At 46.4% G+C, this 8,895-nt stretch overlaps 1 protein-coding gene across 1 annotated transcript in view; it reads right to left on the bottom strand.

The window, feature by feature from the left end:
• Positions 1–3,302, bottom strand: part of LOC122551392 (UDP-glucuronosyltransferase 1A1-like) — a 23,899-nt gene extending 20,597 nt beyond the window's left edge. Inside the window, exon 1 of the mRNA XM_043693213.1 lies at positions 2,882–3,302. The gene's annotated coding sequence lies outside the window, so the exon portion shown is untranslated. The remainder of the gene's footprint in view (positions 1–2,881) is intronic.
• Between the last annotated feature and the right edge of the window lie 5,593 nt (positions 3,303–8,895).

The following is an 8,895-nucleotide window of genomic DNA, read 5'->3' on the forward strand; positions in this document are numbered from 1 at the left end:
GGAGGTGTGGGCGCAAGTTTTGCATTTCTTGCGGTTGCAGGGGAAGGTGCCGGGAGTGGAGGTTGGGTTGGTGGGGGGTGTGGACCTGACGAGGGAGTCACGGAGGGAGTGGTCTTTTCGGAACGCTGATAGGGGAGGATAGGGAAATATATCCCTGGTGGTGGGGTCCGTTTGGTGGTGGCGGAAATGACGGCGGATGATACGTTGTACATGGAGGTTGGTGGGGTGGTAGGTGAGGACCAGTGGGATTCTGTCCTGGTGGCGATTGGAGGGGCGGGGCACAAGGGCGGAGGAGCGGGAAGTGGAAGAGATGCGGTGGAGGGCACCGTCGACTACGCCTGGCGGGAAATTGCGGTCCTTGAAGAAGGACCGTACAACCCAGATGGCCTCCTTCTTCAAGGACCACAAAGGGTCTGTTTTCATGTTGTGCATCTCTATGACTCAATGACCAGCTTACAATTTTACAGATCTTCCTTACTTAGTAATTCATTCGGGTTGAAGAGAGGCAGATGGAGTTTAATTTAAATAAATGTAAGGTTTTACATTTTGGTCAGGAAAATCAGGGCAGGACTTACAAAGTTGATGGTAACGCCCTGGGGAGTGAGGTTGAACAAAGAGACCTTGGAGTGCAGGTGCATAGCTCCTCGAAAGTGGAGTCACAGGTCAACAGGGTAGTGAATGTAGCATTTGGTATACTTTCCTTTATTGGTCAGAACGTTTAGTACAGGAGTCGGGAGGTCATATTGCAAGATGTTGGTTAGGCCTCTTTTAGAATAGTGCATATAATTCTGGTCTCCCTCCTGTAGGAAGGATGTTGTGAAACTTGAGACGGTGCAGAAAAGATTGACAAGGATATTGCCAGGGTTGGAGGATTTGAGCTACAGGGAGAGGCTGAACAGGCTGGGGCTGTTTTCCCTGGAGCAGTGGAGGTTGAGGGGTGACCTTATAGAGGTTTACAAAATTATGAGGGGTATGGATAGGGTAAATAGACAAAGTCTTTTCCCCGGGGTGGGGGAGTACCAGAACTAGAGGATATAGGTCTAAGGTGAGAGAGGAAAGATTTAAAAGAGACCTAAGGGGCAACTTTTTATTTTTTACGCAGAGGGTGGTACGTGTATGGAATGAGCTGCCAGAGGAAATGGTGGAGGTTGGTACAATTACAACATTTAAAAGGCATTTGGATGGGTATATGAATAGGAAGGGTTTAGAGGGATATAGGCCAAATGCTGACAAATGGGACTGGGTCAGAGTGAAAAGTCTGATCAGAGTGGACGAGTTGGACTGAAGGGTTTGTTTCTGTGTTGTGTGAATCTTTGACTCTCTGAGTTAATTGAAAATCAAATTTAAACAGAGGCAAAATTTGAACCTTTACCCTGGACTACCAGAGCAATGAAATGATTGCTCCATCACCATGTCCCAAGACTGGCCCAGTAATTCAGTGGGGCTAGACAAATAATCTGGAGTCGAGTTGGGTCTGTCAAGTTGTTAATTCTGTTGCTGTCTTGTTGTTCCTGTTTTTATTCTGGGCGATAAGTAAATTGAAATTAAATGATTGGGGGATTTTAAATCACAGAAAATGTCTTGCATGGCTACGTTTTACTTTAAGGCGAAAGTAGGGACTGCAGATGCTGGAGATCAGAGTCCAGAGTGTGATGCTGGAAAAGCACAGCAGGTCAGGCAGCACCTGAGGGACAGGAGAATCAATGCTTCAGACAAAAGCTCTTCATCAGGAATAGGGTCTTACTTTAACCCTATTAGGACTAGATTTTGTTTTTAACCCGTGTTCTGTTCTTTACTGACTAAGATGATCAATAAAAGTTTCAATGTGAATTCCTATCATGTTGGTTCCTACAAACTCTCTCTCTCACACACACACACATTCCAGAATTTGCTGCAAAAAGCTTTATTCCTCTTATCTATAACTGTTTCAGGAGCAAGACCTATTTTGATTCACAGAGAGTTGGATGGATGTTATCAATGAAAAGTTCTGTACACAGGGAGAAACAGTTCACTCTACAGAAAACAACAATGATTGCAGATGCTGGAAACCAGATTCTTTCCCGATGAAGGGCTTTTGCAGGAAACGTCGATTTTCCTGCTCCTCGGATGCTGCCTCAACTGCTGTGCTTTTCCAGCACCACTAATCCAGAAAACAACAGGAACCAGGTGAATGGGAAAGAAGCAATGACGACCCGAGGGGAGCCGGTTTCACACAGGGGTTGGACTGGATTTGGAATGCATCCCCCCCTGAGAATGGGTTGGAGACATAGTCAAGCGCAGATTTCAAAACTTTACTACGTAGTTATCTGAAGACAGCGGCATTTGCAGGGGCTGGCTGAACTGCTCTAACAAACTACCAACTACCAATGGGCTGAATGGTCTCGTTCTGTGTGCTGTGACCATTCTTTCGTTCTCGCTCTACGGGACAAAGTGTCTTATCTCCGAGATGTCGAGTTCCCTGTAATGGGAAAACTTGATCCAAAGTGATTTTTTGCACATCACTGGGGGCGGCCCTGTCATCAGATTTGACTGCAGCTTTCCGGAACAATTCAGGGAAATGCTTGAAAACACGCTTTTGGATTCCAGGCGAAAAGGATTTTTAAAAATGCAGACCTGGTTTCAAGCTGGTGTTGCTCAGAGAGAAAGCCCTTTTTGCGTGCTCGCTGGATATATTGTAAGACCAAAAAGGGAAAATGACTGAGCTGTCAGTTTAAACTAAGTTTTTTTTTGGTAAAAATCGACCACAAGATAAAATTACTGCCAAAGTGACAGCGATGCATTTTATAAAACATCCCAAGAGTGCAAGGAGTAGTTGGCATCGAGCCATGATGGAAATTTTGGTCTAAATCTTCCAATCTGTGTTGGAAAGTCACCCACTTACCTCCCTCCGGTTTCTTGAGCTAGTCCTTCAGGGGGAAAATCCTCCAGGTCTCTCTCAACCCAGGAGCTCGGAGAGAAAGTGGACAGAACTATTTGTGAAGCCACACCCCGCCCCCTTTTGCAGTCCCGGGCCCTTGTTGTATTCCACCAAGTGTTTACGTGGTCCAAAGCGGCGGAAGTGGGGAGGAGGGCGAAATAAGTAGAGGGGAGAGAGAAGCGACAGGCTTCAGCTCCTCCCGCAGTTTTCTGGGGAGAGAGAGAGAGAGAAACAGAGGAGAGCGAGTGAGAGAAAGCATCTCCGCCCAAAAATCGAGCGACAATGGCAGCCGGGCTTCCCAGGTGTATACAGTCCCCAGAGATGTACAGCACCCAAACAGACCCTTCAACCCGTCCATGCCGACCAGATATCCCAACCCAATCTAGTCCCACCTGCCAGCACCCGGCCCGTATCCCTCCAAACCCTTCCTATTCATACACCCATCCAAATGCCTCTTAAATGTTGTAATTGTACCAGCCTCCACCACATCCTCTGGCAGCTCATTCCATACACGTACCACCCTCTGTGTGAAAAAGTTGCCCCATAGGTCTCTTTTATATCTTTCCCCTCCCACCCTCAACCTATGCCCTCTACTTCTGGACTCCCTGACCCCAGGGAAAAGACTTTCTCTGTTTATTCTATCCATGCTCGTCATGATAAGGTCGCCTCTCAGCCTCTGGTGCTCCAGGGAAAATAGCCCCAGCCTGTTCAGCCTCTCCCCACAGCTCAAATCCTCCAACCCTGGCATCATCTTTGTAAATCTTTTCTGAACTCTTCCAAGTTTCACAGCATCCTTCCGATTGAAAGGAGACCAGAATTGCACGCAATGTTCCAACAGTGGCCTAACCATTGTCCTGTACAGCCGCAACATGACCTCCCAACTCCTGTACTCAGTACTCTGACTGATAAAGGAAAGCATACCAAACACCTTCTTCACTATCCTATCTACCTGCGACTCCACTTTCAAGGAGCTATGAACCTGCACTCCAAGGTCTCTTTGTTCACATTAAGTGTATAAGTCCTGCTAAGGTTTGGTTTCCCAAAATGCAGCCCCTCACATTTATCTAAATTAAACTCAATCTGCCACTTCTCAGCCCATTGGCCCATCTGGTCAAGACCCTGTTGTAATCTGTGGTAACCTTCTTCGCTGTCCACTACACCTCCAATTTTGGTGTCATCTGCAAACTTCCTAACTATACCTCACCAAGGTATCACCAAGGAAACCCAGCGTTTGCATGCAGAGGATTTGCCTGGTATCAAGGCAGAAGCAGATGAATTCAATGCATGCTACTATCACATTGTCATAGCTGGTTTCACAGGATTCTCCATTTGAGAGCGGAACTTTTAACTTGAACTATTTCTTCCAGAAGAATATCCTATGGCAGCTCCAAAAGTTCATTTTATGCCAAAATATATCACCCAAATGTAGACAAGCTGGGCGGAATCTGTTTAGATATTCTGAAAGGATAAGTGGTCAGCTTTGCAGATTCGTGGTGTGCTGCTATCAATCCAGGCATTGTGAAGTGCTCCAAATCCAGATGATCCGTTAGCAAATGATGTGGCTGAACAGTGGAAGAGCTCAATGGAGCCCAAGCCATTGAAACAGGACATGAACTAGGCCATGTGCCAGTGGGAACAGCAATTCCAGATCAAGTTGAATGCACATCACAGCCCTTGTTCTGCCAAGATCTCTCTCCTTGCATTCAAAGAACAGTCTTAGAAAACTGCTGAATAAACACAGACAAATAAAATTCTTGGTGTTCAAATGCATGTTAGAGACTTATTTGTCATGTTCAGATTCACCCTTAAAACATGAGCAAAGTCTTTGCTTTTCTATTTCCCCCCCTCCTACCGCAACCCAGTTAATTTGAAAGCATCGATGCACCTCTGCTTCATTTACAATGACTGGTGTTTTTTCCTTAGCGCTGTGGTTGAAAATCTGCTTACTTAGCTGCCCTCTCGTAAGTTTTTTTTTTACCTTCCTGGGTTTTGCTTTTTGTGATGCTAAAAGCAATTTTGAAAGCAGCTATCTTGTACACAGTAGACCATGCCCTTCGCCAAGAGTAGTAACCTTTTTTTCTTTTTAGGTGCACTAGATTAAGCTGCTTAGCTGGTTGTTAGTTAGTCCAGTCAGTGAAGGAAGAGGAAAAAAAAGCAATGCATCAATATTGTGCTCTCAAATGTAGATCCTGAGAAAGCTTGTTACTTTGTATGGCTTGTCTGGGGGTTGGAGGGGAGCAGAGTGGGGAAGAAAGATTTCTGTAAAACTTTGTTTTTGTAAACTTTTTTGTTCCATTTGAAATAAACGGCCCAAAGCACTTTAAAAACGACAATAGAGTCATTCAGACGGAAACACACCCTTTGGGCCAACTCATCTGTGCTGACCAGACGTCCCAAGAGGTTTATAAAATCATGACGGGCATGGATAGGGTGAGTAGTCAGCGTCTTTTTTCTGAGGGTGGGGAAGTCCTGAACAAGAGGGTGTGGGTTTAAGGTGAGAGTGGGAAGATTTAAAGGGAACCTGAGGGCTAACCTTTTCACACGGAGGCTGGTGTGTGTGTGGAATGAGCTGCCCAGTGGAAGTGGTGGAGGTTAGTACAATTGCAGCATTTAAAAGGCATCTGGATGGGTATGTGAATAGGAAGGGTTTGCAGGGATACGGGCCAAATGCTGGCGCATGAGTCTAGGTAACAGAGAAGCTAAGTGTGTAAGGTCAGTGCCTGAGGAGGTGGGGTGGCAGGTAGTTGAGGGGCAAACTCATAGAAAGATGAAAGCACCAGGAGAGTGGGGTAGGGTAGAGCAGGTGGGTGGTTGAAGGGAATGTACTACAAGAGCAGGTCAGAGGTTGGGAATACTCCGGCGAGTAACTCACCTCCTTACTCCCCAGAGCCTGTCCACCACCTCCAAGGCACAAGTCAGGAGTGTGATGGAATACCTGCATGCAAAAATACGCAAGCAACTTGACACCATCCAGGACAAAGCAGCCCGCTTGTTGGCACCGCATTCACAAACATCCACTCCCTCCACCACCAACATTCAGTAGCAGTAGCGTGTGCTATCCTTTTAGGATACACTAAAGAAATTCGCCAAATATTCTCAGATATCCCCTTCAAAACCCATAACGATTCCTATCCAGAAGGGCAGCAGATACATGGGAACACCACCAGCTGCAAGTTCCCCTCCAAACCACTCACCATCCTGACTTGGAAATATACCGCCGTTCCATTACATCACTGGGTCAAAATCCTGAAAGCCCCCTCGAACGGCACTGTGGATCTACCCACTGCATATGGACTTCTACGGTTCAAGAAAGCAGCTCACCATCTCAAGGGCAACTAGGGAGGAGCAGTAAACGCTGGGCCAACCAGCAACACCCTCATCTCCTGAATGAAGTTACAAAAAGCTAGATCCAAGAAGCAGTTTATATGCAACATTTTAAAGGCGACAGCATTGGAAAATTGGAGATATCAAGGGAGAAAACTCCAAAATTTAGACCGTAGAAAGCTGAAGCTATAGTAACAATTGGTGGGGGGGAGGGGTAAATAAAATTCCAAGAGGGCAGAGATTTCAGAGTTAATGAGCTGGAGGAAGTTAGATGGAGATAAGGAAAGGCAAGGTCACTTGGATTTGAAAACTAGGTCAAGAATTTTAAAATCAGTGCACCATCAGAACGAGAAGCAGTGTAGGTCAACAAGCTCAGACTCATTGTCAGCAGGATTTTGAGCCAACCTAAGTTCCTTTCACTCCTGCAAAGAGTGCCCGGACATTTTATAAAATGTATCTCTGATTTTGGTTTGAGATGTTTACAAAACCTAACTTTATGTCAGTACTTGCTCAGTCATTTTTCCTTCCTGGTCTGACAGTACGTTCAGCCCGCATGCAATGACGGCCCGTCTCTTAGCAACGCCAGCTTAAAACTAGATCTGGATTCTTAAAAATCCTTCTCAGCTGGAATCCAACAGTATGTTTCAACATTGCATTTAATTGTTACTGTTAGTCTGAAGTCACGTCTGCACGTTGGCTAGGTGCAGGTGAAGAGGAGACTTTGGGAGTTGAGGGGGAGATTAGTTTGTGGGTGTTAGGGAAAACACCTGATTCTGTGAGAACTACTTATTTAGAAGATAGCACATCATGCTTATGGATGAAGGCTTCATTTCAACGCGATTCAACATCCCGAGTCAGCAACCTTGCTCATTAGTGTTGGAATGACTGAGTGGTTATAACATAGTTTGAGACCGTTCAGCCCATTGCATACATGTCAGAGACAAAAACAATCTGCAGATGCTGGAATCCAAAGTAGACAGGCAGGAGGCTGGGCGAACACAGCAAGCCAGGCAGCATCAGGAGGTGGAGAGGTCAACGTGTTGGGTGTCACCCTTCTTCAGGACTGGGTGTGGGTGCGGGGGGGAGCTGCAGATAAAAGGGGTGGGGCCAAGGGTGGTGAGGTGGGGCTAGGTGAAGACATCTGTAACAGTAATTCTGCTTGTCTCATCTCCCCCCTTTCACCAGCCACTCTGCAAATTGGATTCTCTTCAGATAGATTCACAGAGCTGTACAGCACAGAAAGAGACCCTTTGGTCCAACTTGTCCATGTCGACCAGATATCCTAGTCTAATTTAGTCCCATTTGCCAGCACTTGGCCCATATCCTTTAAAACATGGCGACACATCAGGGAGGGGGAGAGTTACCTGGATGCTGTGTTTCAGCAGACAGTCACACCCCTTAGACTAACTAACTCGAATTCAGTCAGTGAGTGAGCTGTGAGTGAGGCAGGTAAAGGGATCCAGGAGGTAGAATTAAAGGAGCCTCAGCCCCTGTCCTTGTCCAATAGGTTCAAGATATCCTTTAAAACATGGCGACACATCAGGGAGGGGGAGAGTTACCTGGATGCTGTGTTTCAGCAGACAGTCACACCCCTTAGACTAACTAACTCGAATTCAGTCAGTGGTCAGGGACAGGAGGGTGTAGCTGTGAATGAGGCAGGTAAAGGGATCCAGGAGGTAGAATTAAAGGAGCCTCAGCCCCTGTCCTTGTCCAACAGGTTCAAGAGTTTTGCTCCCTCTGTGGACAGGAATGGGGACTGCAGGGAGGATGTGCTGACTGACCGCAGCATCGTGGTGCAGGGAGCCCTTCAAGTTGGGGGGAGAGAAGAGAAATGTTGTTGTAATTGGGATTAGTAGCGTTAGAGGCAATGACACTGCTCTCTGTGACCAGGATCGAGAGTCCCGAAGGGTGTGTTACCTGCCTGGTGCTCGGGTTCGGGATATCTCATCTGGGCCTCAGAGGAATTTGGAGTAGGAGGGTAAAGATGCAGTGGTCATGGGTAAAACTAGGGCAGAGGTTCTGCTAAGGGACTGTGAACAGAGAGGAGCCAAATTAAAAATCAGAACCCAAATTAAAAATCAGAACCCAAAAGGGAATAATCTCTGAATTACTACCTGAGCCACGAGCTAATTGGAACAGGATCAATAAGATTAAGCAGGTAATTACGAGGCTTAAGGATTGGTGTGGGAGAAATTCATGGTTTGAATTCATGGGACATTGGCACTAGAAGTGGGTACAAAGGGACCTGTTCCGATGGGACGGTCTTCATCTGAACCACACTGGGACCAGAGTCCTCATGGTAGACAGGGCTTTAAACTAAATAGGAGCAGGGAGGGTTCAGTTATAGGGGATATCAGAAAACCGAATTAAAGGAGGAGGTAAGGGTGCAGAACTCAGGAGGGGTTAATAAAATCTCCAGCACAAACACAAATAGGACAGATTGTGTGGAAAGGGTTAGTAATCAAACTTCAAGCACACTGGACAAACGAATGACAATGAGAAGAGGGATGGTTAATGCAGGACTGAAGGTGTTATCTCTGAATGCACACAGTATAAGGAATAAGGTAACTGAGCTAGTGGAGCAGATTGAACTTGGCAGGTATGACATGGTGGGCATCACGGAGACATGGCTGCAAGGGGATCAGGATTGGGAG

The sequence above is a fragment of the Chiloscyllium plagiosum genome, chromosome 7 (assembly GCF_004010195.1).
Source record: "Chiloscyllium plagiosum isolate BGI_BamShark_2017 chromosome 7, ASM401019v2, whole genome shotgun sequence".
In the NCBI taxonomy this organism is placed as follows: Eukaryota; Metazoa; Chordata; class Chondrichthyes; order Orectolobiformes; family Hemiscylliidae; genus Chiloscyllium; species Chiloscyllium plagiosum.